Source organism: Gordionus sp. m RMFG-2023, chromosome 4 (assembly GCF_954871325.1).
Source record: "Gordionus sp. m RMFG-2023 chromosome 4, tfGorSpeb1-WG-v2, whole genome shotgun sequence".
NCBI classification, from domain to species: domain Eukaryota; kingdom Metazoa; phylum Nematomorpha; class Gordioida; order Chordodea; family Parachordodidae; genus Gordionus; species Gordionus sp. m RMFG-2023.
The window spans coordinates 160,019-177,181 of record NC_088778.1 but is presented as its reverse complement, the minus strand read 5'-3'; the positions used below and the strand labels follow the sequence as shown (position 1 = coordinate 177,181).

Here is a 17,163-nt window from a genome sequence, read left to right as displayed (position 1 = left end):
ATTGTCTTAATAAAAATATCTGCTTCCTTTAAAAATGTATTAATTAGAGTATAATTTGAACATTTTAATATAATATTTTTAGCAATAGCGCCATAAAATTTATTATTAAATTTTAACTGTAATGATCAGAGCTGTAGCATGATTTTGTGAATCTTTTTTAATAAAGAATATTCTGATTGCAACTAAATATTAACTGAATGAAGTAGATTTCCTACATGTGAAACGAATCCCAAATAGTTCTGCAATTTCATACTCGAAAAAATCTTTCAAAATTTTAGGACAGCTTTTAAAATCTATATTTAAGAAGTATTTTTTTAAGGGTTAATTTTAAAATTCTATCTATGGCAGGTATTAATGACAACCACCTGATAGGTATATATCGCAACAACTCACACCATTCCAAGTCAGACCTTTAATTTATTAACTATTTTAGTTGATGAACTAAATTCGTTAAAACATTTCATGACAATTATTTCGACATCCACAGATAGTACATTCAATGCCTTCTTGCAAGAATCAAGTAGTATATGACATATACACATTATTGTGCTGCCTCAATTCGGTAACTTTGGTTTTTGCCAAAATTTACATAGGCATTATCAGCGCAAAAAGCTGATATGGAAATCATTGATAACCCTGAATCAGCTATATTTACCATTATGTGGCTAGCTACAATGTTGGATTTTTCACTATCCGAGGAAAAATTTTTAACAGTTTTATTGAAATGTTCTTATTCTTGTTGAAATGGCGAAGGATCGAGGGAAATGTTTTAATATTTCCTTTATTAGATGCATCTGTTAGAAATGCATATGGATGCCCATTTTTCAAATCGTCTAGAATTGACTTCTAGGATTCAAGTACTAAAACACTTGTGATAGCCTTGCTCATTTTTGTTCTACCACAAGTAAGATTTGCACTTATTTTGGAGTCGTTAAATATCATGAGAAAATGATTCGACCCACATTGTGATGATATAGCTCTGTGAATGTTGAACTACATGATAGATGTATACAATTTCCGCAAATGTAGTTGCATCTGTATTATTTATTATTTTTGAGAATTTTTGTATTGCAATCGATGTTGATATAGTTCCCTGTACTGACTTATATGAATAAAATGATGTTGAATTATTATTGGATAAAAATAAAACAGGATAGAAAGAAATTTACAAATTAGACATGTTTTTCGAATAAATATATAAAATTTATTTAAAAAATATAAAAATAATCAATTAATGTCTCTCAAAATTATTATTTATATATTAAAAACGTTAAAATACTAAAAAAAAAAATGCGGGAGAAATTAAAAAATAGCGGTAGATTTTTGCTGGAGATTTCTAATTGCGGTAGTTTTGCGGGAGAGAGATGTCTGCGTGTAAACTAATAAATTGAGAGAGTCTCCCGCTAATGGGGGAGACATGGCAACCCTGCATGGCGCTTAACGTTATTCTGGAGAAAACGACTAACGTGGTACCACAACATCTGAACATAAAATCACAACCATTTAAGGCTAACAGAGGGCTGAAACAAGGTTGCATTCTATCATCTATGTTATTTAATGTAATAATGAACGTTATTCTGAATTCAAACAAGAATATGCCCATAATCCTCAATATCTAAACAGAGTTGCCACCAGGTCAAAATTTCAAATTGCGGGATAAATAAAAATTGCGGTAGAAATAAAAAAATTTCTAAAAAAATCCGCCTATTATTTTTTATAATTAGTTTATATAAATACAAATTCGGTAACTATTTTTCAAAATAAAATAATATCTTGATTTATTAAAATAAATTAATTTATAAAAAATAACCAACGATCCTTAGATATAAATTTTATAAAAAACAACGATTTTAATTTTACAATGTAAAAAATATATTTTAATCGAATGTCCCGCAAAACATCCCCAATTGGAAATCTACCTTGTGTGTGTGTATAACATTATAGAAATTGGCGCTTAATTAACACGTATCACGTTTAAATAAATAATGGTAATATTGTACTCATTTCATTGATAATTATTTTATTTATTATTGTTCATTCACATTATTATAATCAGTGCAGGAGAGTGTATCTACATTCATTACAAAACAAAAATATTCTACTAAAATTGGAAATTTTACAGATGCAACTACAGTTGTAGTAATTGTAATCACCCCTCTTGTATTACAATATTCACAGAGCTACTTATCATTACAATGTGGGTAAAATCTTTCCCCATAATATTTAACGACTCCAAGATAAATGAAAACTTTACTTGTAGAACAAAAATGGCAAGATGTTTTAGAACCTGAATTCAGGTAGGTAATTCTTGACGATATGAAAGATGGGTATACATATGCAATTTTAACAGATGCATTTAATAAGGGAAATATTAAAATATTTCTTTTAATCCTTCGCTATTTTAACAAAAAAGGACGTTTCAAGAAAACTATTAAATTTTTTCCCATCAAATAATGAAGAACCCAAAGACATACTAACCATATAATGGTAAATATAGCAGATTCGGGATTATCAATAAATTGCATGTCAACTTTCTGATCTGATAATGCCTCAATGAATTTGGAAAAAAACCAGAGTGTATTTACAGAATTGAGTCAATATTGGTTGCGATATGTTCCTAATACCCGTCATCGATAAAATTTTATAAACCTTTAAAAAAATATTTCTTAAATAAAGATTATAAGAGCTGTCCTAACATTTTGAAAATTTTTCCCAATAATGAATGGCAGAGGTATATTTAGGGAATGATTTCACATGTAGGAAATCTACTACATGCTGTGCAGTTGCAATCAGAAGAATCTTAACATAGATTTACAAAATTATGCTGCAGATTTGTTTATCTTTACAGTTAGAAATTGACAATAAATTTTATGGTGTCATTGCTATAACTATATTAAAATGTTCAAATATTTTAAAAATACCGTTAGACATTGATGTCTTGTTTGAGGATATTGTAATGCTCTCTATTTTAGATTTACAATGTTAAAAATATATTTATTTTATGCGAATGTATAAATAAAAAAAATATGGGAAATTAAATATAGATTTAAATAATGGAACTAAACGTTTACCGTCATTATTGAGATATTTATTAAATTACAGGCATGTCTTATTATAAATTTGTTTAACCATTAGCTCGGCCTTTAACGTTGTTAAAGCAATCCAATTTCTCACCTTTTTCAAGGCAGTTCTCATCAGGCTAAAAAATGAGGCATTAGAATGTACGAGAAGATATATTCTCAAATTTTTTCAAGCATGGGGTTTATTTTTATTACGAAAAAATTCTACCCATTTCTCCTCTGCTTTTAGACCATCTAACTTTAAGTATTCTGGCAGGCCAGTTACACGGAAGTGCTGCCCTTTTTGCGATTATGACCTGCTACAAAATATTTTACACGGATTTTGTCAAATGTTAACCTAGTAAGTGTACATTTATATGTGCATCTGGCTTATTTACGTTACTTATAATATTTTATTTGTTGACACTTGAAATAACCAAGATTTTTATCTTGAAATTAATCATAAATTTTTTATAACGCCGTGAAGAAAAGTTTAAAATTTGTTAAATACTGGGAGGTTCAGTATAATATTTTTAGTGCCTTGGTTATACTATTAATATGAATATGTAGTTAAGTTTGGGGCAGGAGAATGAGAAGGAGTCGCAGTGTTAGAATTAAAGGACAAACTTTGACCATTAAGGATATGATGGGTAAAGTTACTTGGTTGCCGGTTCAGGAGTTAATTAGGGTAGATGGATAGCGGTATAAATAGTAATGTATATATGGCTCTGAGAAACAAAATTTGAAATAATCAAGTGTTGCGCCCGTATAGCGAGCCCAGAGAAAATTCTCGGGGAAGGAGAATAGAAATAAGACAGAATTTTGAATCACGGGGAAGAGGGGTAATGAGTATTTATAATTGCGGTAAACCAGGTCATAGAAGTGCTTCGGTTGTGGAAAATTAGGACATATAGCTTCTTATTCTCCGGGTAAACAAGAGAGATTAAGATGTGCTGGTAGTGGTAGGTTTGGGCATGACAAGGAGGAATGTAACAGTAACATACACAAGGTATGCACTCTATCAATATTAAATTCAAATAGTTTTAAAGATAATACAAATACCCATATTTTAAATTCCACCAGATTATCTCTATTATTTATAAAATAAGAGCCAATAACAGAGGAGGTCGACTTAAAAAATGTAGATGGAAAGCTGAAATTATGCCCCTAACAGAGTTAAACCCTTCTCGGTAGGTAGAATTACAGTGTCAATTTGTATTTTCTCATCTGTTTTGTCATAATTTTTTCTTACCCATAAGGAATGTGAAGGTCCATTGAGGCCAATCATCTCTTTAATAAATATTCAACATTATCTAAGATAGCTAATAAAGATAAAACCTGTATAATTTATGAAGTATTGAAATGATTTCTCTTGATACCAGAGGAATTACTTTTGATTTCCTTAAATATTATTTCCCAACCTATATAAATTTTAAAATTGTAAAAGAGATTTAAAACATACCAGGCATATTCCTAAACCATTATTTCATAACACAAATCGTTTTATTTAATTTTTAACTTTAAGTGAACTGATCGTTTTATCTGAAGCCTTAAAGAAAGATTATATAATTTAAAACATGCTTCAGGAGAGATCTGATATGAATTCACAACTTTCTGATAAATTAGACCTTTATTTTCTTTCTTTCTTTCCTTCCTTCCTTCCTTCCTTCCTTCCTTCCTTCCTTCCTTCCTTCCTTCCTTCCTTCCTTCCTTCCTTCCTTCCTTCCTTCCTTCCTTCCTTCCTTCCTTCCTTCCTTCCTTCCTTCCTTCCTTCCTTACTTCTGTCTTTCTTAAAGAAAGATAATCTTAATAATATATATCTTTTCATTTTATTAAAATGAGATACGTTCATAAAAGTGAAAAGGAATGTTTATATGGAACATCTTCACTGAAATTTTATTTTAACATCTTTACAATATATATTTATACCTATTTACTTTAAAAAATTCAAAAAAGTAAAAAATAACGATTATAACAATTGTCACTTTTCTATGGTAAATCTTCACTGAAATTTTATTTTAACATCTTTATACAATATATATTTTTATCTATTTGCTTTGAAAAAATTCAAAAAAGTTTAAAAATAACGATTATGACAATTGTCACTTTTCTATGATAAATCTTCACTGAAATTTTAACTTAATATGTTTACAATTACATTATATATTTTTACTTGATCAACTTAGTGGACTAAATTAGTCGTTATTAGTCTTTTTAGTCTAATATATTAGTCTTTTTAGTCGACTATAATAGTCGTTTTAGTCGACTAAATTAGTCGACCAAATTAGTCGACTAATAGACTAATTTAGTCGCTAAAGTGTTTAGTTGATTTCCATGACTACGACTATTAATCGTAGTCGAAAGTACTCGACTAATTAACAACACTAGCTCCTAATATCACCTTGAACTAAAAATAATTTTTTTTAATTGCCTCCTAAACGATTTCTTTTATAATTCTATTGACGAGCTTAAAAAAAAGTTATTTGCTTCAGAGGGCTATTCAAATTTTTCAAGGGGCTCAGAGCCCCTGCGCTTTCCCCTATAACTTGGCTGGCGTATGTGAAGCCAGTCGTCTTGTTCAATATTTTACGTGTCTGGTTTATCCGAAAAAATTTCCGGTCGGGTTTAAGATCGCGGGCCATGGGCAGTACTCCTCCATCTTTATATATTATACATTCATGACAGTACCTACCTATAAAATATTTTCATTTATTTTAAAGAGATGATAGCAATATTAAATAAACCTTTATTTAACTTTTTAAAGCTAGAAAAATTATTTTGTTAATAATTAATATTTAAATCAGCTACTTCACATAACTTACAAGACTTCGTTGAATCATAACTTTGTAGCTTATCTACATTACACTATCGCATTGGCGTACGCAGCGGGGGGAAGAGCAGGGGGACAAATCCCCCCCCCCCCCAAAGCCAAAAAATGCAGATGCCGGATTATATTTTTCAAAAATATTATTGTTAATATTAATTTATATTTGTTAATATTTATTCCATATTTAATTACATTTATTTATCACATTCATCTACTAAGTTATTTTATCAATCAATTTCGTTTTCAAGTTTTCCTTGGCGTAATTTACCTATTATTTTCAAATTTTAGTGGCGTAATATTTTTCTAAATTTCTAGTCAATAATAATTATCTCTGAAACTCGTCCAACAAGGAGAAAGAAATTGCAACCTTGTCCAACGAGATCGAGTGTCCACCATCAAGCAATAACCGCTTTTATTGATTTAGAAGAGCCGATTATTAATGCTATTACTGAAATATCACAACGGCCTGAAAGAAATATTTCCTCAAAAGCAAGAAAATTATTGGATTCAATACTTATTCTAATTTTTTTTTCTCATTAGAAAGTATTATTTAATTATACAACTATTTTATGTAATACTTTTCAAAAACATAACATTGACTTGATTAAGAAGATGAGAATAGTGGAAAGAATTTTATTAGAACTCAAAGAAATTAGAGCTGATGTTGTTGAAGAATTTCATATTTTATATGTTATTTTTGTAGTAAAAAGCAGAGCTATACGTGCAAAACATTAATATAGGATCAGTAGAAGAGTATTATAAAACAAATGTCCTCTCTCAAACTTTTTCATATGGTGATAGAAAAAAAATATAAATATTTGTTAGATTTTTATCATGAAGATGTTATAGCTGAATAACTATGATTAAAAGATTAACTATGGTTGATACAGTCCCAAGAAATGCTATGGATGCTCTTTATTTCAAACACATTTTAGATTATACTCCCAATGTATTAAAATGATTATATTAGCAGCTCTTTAGTAAACTAATGAGAGAACATTCTCTTTTTTAAGAAGAATAACAGAGCCTTGCAGAGGTACCATTTGCAGGACACGGCCCAGATTTTTTTTTTTTAAATTTTGTCAGCCAGGATTTTTTGTAAAAAATTTTCAGGCCCGGTCCGAATTTTTTTAAAATAAATTATATTTATTTTTGATTTTAATAGCTAATAATGGCGATTTCAAATATTTGGTTTTAATATATACAGCTCGGCCCGGATATTTTTTCTAAAAAAGATTATTTAATTTTTGCCAATTTCGGGCCCTTTAAGAAATTTTAGATATTCAATAATTAACTTATAAATGTGATAATACCAAATTATATAGTCAGATACAAGTGAATGCTTTTGAATGATAAAGAAATAAATAAAAACTTTTGACTATGTGTGCCGAGAACCCTGGAATAATGTAATTATAAGAATACTTTTTTTAAACGAAAGCCAATGTTTCAAAATAAGTATATAAAAAAGAATTTATCATTGATAAACTATCCTAACATTTAATCTACCATAAAACACTGGCCTAACCATGAATTTTGTCTAACCAAAAATATTCCAATCAATCTTCAAGTTGAGGAGGCTTAATTCATTTTTTTCGGCGAAGCCTGACTATAAGCCACAATTGAGATATTCAAAGTTAGGTGATTTAACAACACTATTTTAACGACGATGAAGGAAGGTATTTTATTAAAAAGAGCGACATATTTTTTCTTTTCTCTACAAATATTTTTTGACTTAGCCCTAAATGCCAAACAAGACTTATTTAACTCATAATGGGCATATCAATTATGAAGTTCAAAAGTTTTAATTTTTAATGAAGGCGAAGGTTTTAGACAAGTTAAATATAGGTATTAAATTTTGATATCTCATTAATTTCTCGTTTGTTCTTTCATTACAAATTTTACCATTTTTAAATAAATGGATGTAATTTAATGGGATAAAGTTTATTTAAGTTGGTTTGTAAAATTTGAAAATTCGAAAATTCTAGAATTATTTTAAAATGGTTATATATAGACATTTTTTTAAAAAAAATTAATTATAAATTAATTTCTATAAATTTAAATAACTATTTTTTACTTCTAAATGTACTCTAAAAAAATCTAATTATTTATTAAAATTATAAATAGTTTGCAAATATTTATAAATTATAATAAATATTTATAAATTATAATAAATATTTTAAATGAAAATAAAAAAACAAACGTATTTTATATTAAATAAACATAAAATGTTACAAATTTGAACGAAAATTCATTATGTGTTTACTAATAAAGGAGATAAATCCATCAAGTATTATAATAATTTATTTTAAAACCTTCCGTATATTTTGTCTTATCAGCCTTAAGACACCAATCATAGTTATATAATCTATTTTATTAATACACACAATAATGGGTTCCTATGAAATTCCCATGGAATGTCAAAATGTAATGGTAGCAAAATGTTATTTTGATATGATTTATTAACAATAGAAGAAATGGATAATTTGCCTAGAAAGTATTTTCAAATATGATTATTTGCATTATTTCTCGTATACTATGTACCTCAAAAATATCGTATTGAAATTTTTATAACTCTTAGGCTCAATTTGCTTTTATATTTACTTTAATGTGCGCCGAATGTGTCGCCTTCATTTAATTTTTTGAATATTTTGTTGCAGGTTTTACTGAAATTTTCATTAGAATTATTGGGATTTTTAGCGTATTCTAATTGTGTTAAATTTTCCAGATTTTTGAGTCAGTCTTTAATTAGGTTAAGTAGTGTGATATAGATATGTTATCTTTTGGGATTGAGAGGCATTTGAAAGGGAATGTGAAGAGATTATTCCAATGATTTAAATTTGATAAATCTTTGTTAATATTATCAAATATTTTAGTAAGGTGGTCAGTGATCTGGTAATACTATAGATGGGATGTGTTTTATTGTTGGTATTTTTTTATAAAGATAAATTCTTCTAGTGATTTGTTATTTACATGTATGTGCTTGGTATTAATTGGGGGTTCTATTAGTTTTGTGCAAAGTGTACTCTAATCTGAGCAAGGGAGAGCTTGGGGACCATGTTTGTGTAAATGGTTATCTTTTTTTATATTAATAAATTTGAATCTAGGAAAATAATTTTCCCTTTTTTTGACATATAAAAAATTAACAAAATAGAAAAAATAATCTCCAAATAAAATAATTAAAATTTTTGAGAAAATCGACAAAACATTTTACACAAATTATTAATCATCGAAGTTTTTAGAAACACATTAGAAATTTAAAGTTGTGGAGCTAAGAGGCCTTTAACAATTGCCTTCAAAAATATATTGGCCAATTTTTCAATTGGTATAATTTTGCTATGCAATATACAAAGTCGTTTTAAGATAATTTTTTAGAATATAAAATATATCGTGTTCTCAAAAAATAGTCGGCAAAAATAATATCATGGATAAAAATTATTTAACTAAGTATTTAGCCTCGTATAAGAATTTAACTGGCTGAATTAGAGTGCATTGGGCGGGCTTTTCGTTATATTTTTTAGGCCAAAATGAGCAGAACTTCTCTTTATTGAAAAATAATATTCCTATTTTATTCGCATAATATATATTTTTAATTAAAAATACATTTAAATAAAACAAGACCCGAAACCAGCCATTAAAATTTTTAAGCATATTTTTTACTGTCCAATTTAAATTTAATACTGTCAAAATGGTAACCATTTTAAATCAAAAAGCATTTATTTCAGAAACGATTATCAGCACTTAGTATTATATATTTCAACTCTATCAATTCTAATATTTTAAGATTGCTCTATATTATCGCTTAGAATTAAAACATAATTAATAAAATCTTCAAACGGCGGCTCATAAAATACTGAATATGATTATTTAGAAATATTGGGATTTATTTTCCCATCTATATAATTTAAAATCTGAAAAATGGTGAATTTTTCCCGGGTTATTATTTTCCGGGGAATTACTCGCTCGCCAATAAATTTGTGAAAGGATTGGCAAGATTCCTTTCACGTTTTTGATGAGAAGGTGGTTTAAAACTTGTTATAAACTCTGAAGTTATAGGTGCAAGTGGTATAGGAAAATAATTTTTCAACCCTTTACACAAAAATTGTCTAATAGGTGTGGATAATAATTTTATTGATTATAGATAAATTTTTGGATCATCAAATAAAGATGTTCTGAATTGAGATTTAGTAAATTTTGGCAATTGGTTTGATCTCTATTTTTATTAAGATTTCTTAAATAAAATATTTTTAAATGCTAAAGAATTATTATTATTTGATTAAAGATGGGAAAATTAATAGGTTGAAACTGGATTTATAAAGTTATCATTATTGTGTGATAAGAAATATATATAATAAACTTGAGGATTTTGGGTTGGAGTTTACTTGTATAAAATGATAATCTACTTTAATCAATTAGAGTCTAATTTTTGAGGTGGGCCTTGAGCTTAGAGATAATTGTCAGAAGTGGAGCTTTAAATATATCGTAACCACCTCACGAGTAGAGCAAATAGTTTGCAAATTGTAAAAATAATTGGATTCTTGTGATCAATTTAACCTTGCGATCATTTTTGTATGCCAGGAAACCTTTAAATCAATAATTATATAATAAATTGAATGGTTTTTTTTTATTTAGAAAAAAAATTGAAATTTAGAATTTCCTTAAAGAATACGTGGAACCCTAATATCTTATAATATCAAAATATTGTTTAAGTCATCCTCAGAAATACTAGTAAAAAATAGGAAAGTATGACCTTCAAATTATTTTAAACAGGATAGATGGGTCCCTATTATTTTAGATTAAAGATATTAAAACTATGAGAAAATTTAAAAAAAATATATATTTTTGTAATACATCTAATATTAATATAAAATTCCCATAATGTAAAAAGCATTTAAAAGCGGAGATAGTACTAAAATTTATTTTATTAATTATTTTCCGTAAATCGAAATGTTAAATTCATTTAGTCATTTTAAACGATTTGCGTGTATCAGCCCAATTTTAGATGGGTATATTTCATTTTAAAAGATCAAATGTGCTAAATGAATAAAAATATATAAATAAACATTATTACTTAAAATTATTTTCTTACTATTTGTGAGAACTTTTTAGTAGCTCAATATTTAAAATAACAGTTAAACAAAATTAGAGTTTATTTTATAAGTTAAAAATATTTAAAATTTAATTCTAAGTTGTAAGAGAATGTAAATTGGAATCGTATAACTCAAACTTTCAGGTATTTTTTAATCTATTTTTTGAAGGGTTAGGTTTAATATTGACTGTAGCATTGCATAAATGAGAAGTTCAAAATATATAATTTTTTAATGAAATAGAAGGTTTTAGAACAATCGAAATATAGGTATTAAATTTTTATATGTCGTTAATTTTCGTTTATTTTTTCGAATTATACATTCTACCATTTTTAAAAATGGATATAATTTATTGGGATAACGTTTATTTAAGTTGGTTTGTAAAATTTAAAAATTCGAAAATTCTAGAATTATTTTAAAATGGTTAAATATAGACATTTTTTTAAAAAAAATTAATTATAAATTAATTTCATTAAATTTAAAAAATTTAAATAATTATTTTTACATCTAAATGTACTCTAAAAAAAATCTTTTATTAATTGAACAAATTATAAAGCTATAATTATAATATATATTTTAAAAGAAAAAATAATGGTATTGTAAATAAAGTAAACGGCAGAAAAGACATTAAGGGTTCGAGGAATAGCTGGTGTTAAGATGGGAAGCCCCAAGTGAGGACCCTTTATTTTCTAGTTTCGATGAGATCGCAATAGTCCCAATTGGTTACTTTAATAAGTTTAATCAATGGTAAATTTGGTAGGTGCGGTGCTGAGATCTGGTAGGCTCATAAATTGGAAATTTTTACCAATTGAGGGTGAGAGTGAATATCATTATTGATAAAATTCACAATTGTGTTTATGACTAAATGTATGTATTATTCTGTAAACTAAAATTCATATAAGTAGAATGTGATGAAATTTATGTTGACAGTTAAAATCAATTATATAGTAATAAACTTTCTATATGGTATAATACTATAATTTTGATTTTCTATTATCAAATGAGTTTATTATATGAGATCATGATATGAAAGCTTTAATTGCAAAGATGGTTTCATAATTGAGTAATTTCTCTATCATTAATAACTGCATCATTTTATGGTGGAATTTGTGAAGGAGTAATACTTATGATGAGTAGATCCAGAGTGTGTATACTTGAACACCTAGATGCAATAGAGCAGTATTATATGCCTCAATGGGGGGAGGCCCTTATTTAATATTCGTGTTAAAAAATTTTGAGACTGACAGGGTGGGTAAATGTTTATGATATCATTACATTTTATTCAAATAAATTGTTATATTTTATTAATTCTCGCAAGAAACAAGGCGATATTATTTTCTATTAGTTTTCAATCCAAAAAGATTAATTTATCTATTTTAAATAAATCCAGCCATTGGGCTTTTTGGGACAAATAAAAAATTTGCAAATATTATTTTTAAAATATTAGGCTCGGCCTGGTTAAAAAATAGGCCCGAGGGAGTTCATTAGTGTGGTTATCTTACAAAATACTCAATATGTAATTATTTAAAGTTTTTAAAATTTTTGTAATTTATCCCTGGATATCTCTTCTTCTAGAATATTTGAAAATTAAAACGAATTATCTGAAATTTTATTTTTCGTTTAATTTTAAATGATCTTGAGATTGTGGATTTAGAAAATTTGTAACTTGCAAGTGTGAAAATAGACTTCCAGTTTTTTAAATAAAACTGTAGGAATAGTTCAGAATTTATCTTCTCTTAACAACTCCAAGGCTATCGTAATCCTATAAGAGGATAGTTTGGAATAGGAACATTCTCTTAATAAATTATTCAAAAAATATTAAAATTTATTTAAAAATCTGAAAATGTATAAAATTATTCAAGGAGGAGTATTTTTTATTATACTAATATAGAATAGCAATTAGGATTTTTTTTATTCATATTTAAAAATATTTAATTATTGAAGATTATTTTGTGTAATTATTATTTCTAAGCCGATCAAGGATTTTGCTAAAGGGAAGAGGAACGGGGGTGAACACTATTAGTTGAATATTTCTCCATATTTTTTTGCAGTATAAGCAAATTAAAATTTTTAAATGTTTAACTTCAACTATAACCTCGGGTATAGAAGCAGTGACAACCGAAGATATTAACATGGATAAAATAAGTCCAGGTTTGATTTATAAGATTTTAAATATAAACTATATATTTGTCAAATGAAAAATATATGAATTTTGTTTTAAAAATAATAAATATCTCTAACTATTTTTAATAAAATGATAAACTCAACCATTTAATTATTTCTTATCTATCCTTATTAAATCTATTTCTAAAACTCTTTAATACGATAGTTCTATAGATTATTATCCATAAGTTGATCAAAACAAATTCTTATCCAGGTTTGTAATGTGTAATTTAAAATTTAAACTTTTGTTAATTCTATAAAATATTTATTTATATGATTTACATATTGGGGTAGGAGGGAGGCGGGTAGTATTATTATTTTATATATTTTTTATTTCTTCACGTGTCATAATGGTTTATATTTAAAATTTTATATTTCAAACTTGTTATAATTTTCTCAGTACATATATCTTTGGTTACAAATCTTTTATACCCGAGGTAGTTGTTGATATGATTTATTGAATAAATATTATTTAAATTTATAAAGATTTGAATAATTGATTTGCTATCTAGAAAATTGGTCATAGACCTTCCCAACGTGGGTAAACGTATAAACAATTAAATCAAGACCATTTGATGTTGGATGGCTGCAACATGCCATTTATTATTAAAATATAAAAATGTAGCACTAATTTAATAAATTGTTATATTTATTCTTTAGTTTTATTCATAATCCATAACATTACTCAACAAACTCGAAAAAAATGAGAAATATTCAACTAATAGTGTTCACCCTCCTTAGCATATTCCTAGATAGGCCTAGAAATAATAATTACGCAAAATAATCTTCGATATATTTTTAAATATGAATATAAAATCTTAATTGCTAATATTTTTTTGTATAATTTATTAAGCGAATGTTCATATTCCAAACTATAATCTCATAAGATTACAGCTCAAAACTAAACTCACGCGAACACCTGATCAACTCAGGTTGCCTCTACATATAGCTATTACATAAAAAGCATTTTGAGTTAAATTTATTAAAAATTATTTTGAAATAAATATGCGTTCATTGTAAAAAAAATAAATAATTTAATTTTATGTAATTTTAAGGACAATATTGTTTAATTGATTTAGATTAAAAGCATTATTAATAAATTAAATAATCATTGATTTTAATAGAGATTATATGGGCTGTAGGATCTTTAATAACTCTAGCGTAAAGGGGCAAGCCGTCAGTTTCAATTTTTTGATGAGGCTAACTGTCTCTTTTGACATTTTGTTTAGATGAGAATAACAGAATATAACATTAATATAGGCGGTTTTGAAACAATAAAGATATGAATTGAAGTGATGATGAATGCCAGAAATGGATCATATTATTATTTAATGGTGTGGTAGGTGATGATTAATATAGGAGTTAGTAATATTTTCAAAATCTATATGGTGTTACTATAATACAGCATTCAAGAGTTAAAATTCCATACTTAGTAAAATCTTAAAATTACAAATGACTTTAATTAAATAACAAGTTTAGTCAAAATTTTAAAAATATTATTATTTAAAATATTAATCAACAGAATTACCATCGAAGGATATGCAAGTCTCGAAAGAAACATGTATAACACCCCATCGTTTTGATTTAGGTTTGAATTAATTTTTAGTTAATTAAATTAATTATTATTTTAATAGAGATTATGTGACCTTAACTTTTATTTTTAAAAAAACAACTTAATTATTACTAAAAGTAGTTATTCAATTCATTTTCTATTTTTTTTATAAGTCGAATTATTCTTTATAAGTCGCCTTTCCTCACATCATTTATGATCTGCGATGGTTTTTTATCATCCATATACTTCTCGCTGCTAATTTTTTTCGAAAATCAATATCATAAATTGTTGTTGCCCATTTTTTCTCTTAAGTTGTATATTGTCTCTTCTATATATGTTAAGGATAATCGCGACAAGGATTCAGGTATTACATTGTATTTACCCGCTTTATGTTTAATGTAAAAATTATAAGGATGGCTATTGATGTATCCTCTTTTAGGCCCTTTGAAAAAATATAAAATAACGGCCTGTAGTTATTATTGTAAGTTTTTAATATTTTTATAATCGTGATGTGATCTTTTCTAATATGGTTGATTTGTAATTTATCTGTAATCTCTATTGTTTTGACTTTGTTGTAAATCTTTATTAATGTAATATCAAATTGTTGCACTTATGAACCTTTGATTATTCTTGTCAAAATTTTTTACATACTTTCCATTGTAAAACCTCTCATTGTAATATCTGTAATTATTGTTTAATTTTCTGTTGTCGCTTTATTGATTGCAACTGTGATTGTTATTTTCATGTCCTGGGTAATATCGTTGGAAATTGTTCGCATAAGATTTGTAGTAAATAAATCTGTTTTGATAATTGTATTGTTAGTTTTGATGATGAGGCATATAGTTGTTGTTTTGATTGTAATATCAATGAAAGAATGTTATCGTGGAGCCTATTGTTGAACATAGTTAGTATCATATTGCTAAAAAATTTTATTATCTCTTTTTGTTAATCTAACTATAAAATTGCACTCCCGTTATAGATTTCTAAATTTTACGGTTCACATTTATTTTAAATATTTTTATTATAGAATTATTGAGTTCCGCTTCAGAGCTTTTAGATTGTAGTTTTACATAAATGCTATCAGAAAGATTTTGGGTTAAAAATATAAGTTTTATCTTTAATTTTGTTAATATTTAAATATCTAGCGTTTCTGTCGAAATAGATTTTTATCACCTACAAACTTAAAGAATATTATTCAATCATCCTTAATTTTATCAATTACTTAACTTCAAGAAATCTATAATATATTATATTTTTATTAAAAAAGAGAATGAGAAAATAAATAAATTTAAATAGGAGAATTTTATAACTGATCTAAATTATATTAACAATAGTAAAATAATAAAGATTAATTCAAATAATCTTAATAAATAATGAGCCGCCGCAAATTTTTTATTAAGGGCAATATCTGCTAGGTGACCAACATTTATAAAATAATAGAAAATTCCTGCCGCCGTCAATTGAAGCCTCAACCAAGAAGTCTAATACATTATATTTTTAAATAAAACTTTTAAAAACTTTATTTTTTAAAAAATAATTAGAATGTGGAAGATTTTATTAATCTTATAAGATTGTAATTGAGCTTAGATACTTTAAATTTTTTAAATTGGCATAGTCTACTTTTGGTAGAACTGGAAACATGTGACTAATCAAGCTAGTGACTATGAATCATATAACCGCTCAAAATTAAGATCACATAAACTCCTGATCCGATTAATGTTTTAGAGCGTAACTAAACTCAAAATGCCCCTACATCCAACATTCTCTTTATTTTTGGCTCCTGCTAAAAGAATAGCAACAATTATTTTTTAAAACTATGACAAAAACATTTAGTATGAAGCTTTAGTAAGTTTAATTAATAGTAATTATATAGCAGTAGTACCAAGGCTATTAGTTGAAGTTACTAGTAACTTAAATAGAGGTATATAAAGTATCTAAACACAATTACAATTTTACAAAATTAATATAATCTTCCACATTCTAATTTTTTTTTAAAAAAATAATTTTTTTGAAAGTTTTATTTAAAAATATCATATATTCTACCTAGACCTGATGGCTGAGGCTTCAATTGGCAGCGGCAGGATTTTTCTATTATTTTATCCACGTTGGTTACGCGGCAGATATTGCCATTACTAAAAAATTTGCGCCAGAGCACTATTTATTAAAAATATTATTTAATTAATAATGCTATGTATTACATTTTTATTTTAGTATTGTTAATATAGTTTAGTGTCACTTAAATCCTCCTATTAAAATTTATGTATTTTCTCATTCTCCTTTTTTAATAAATATAAAATAAATTGCTTTAAGTTGTTCGGTAATTGGAAAATAATGTCCAAAATTAAGGATCATTTTGCTCGAAATAGAATTAATCATATAACATATTAGTACCAATCATATTTAAAGATATGATTATTTTGAACACAATGATCCCTAATTTTAGACATTATTTTTCCTATTTTATATTATATTTTTATT

The 17,163-nt window shown here is 26.3% G+C and overlaps 1 protein-coding gene across 1 annotated transcript in view; it reads left to right on the top strand.

The window, feature by feature from the left end:
* LOC135927764 (sorting nexin lst-4-like) overlaps positions 1 to 17,163 on the top strand; it is a 38,179-nt gene that overhangs the window by 16,497 nt on the left and 4,519 nt on the right. The window lies entirely within an intron of this gene.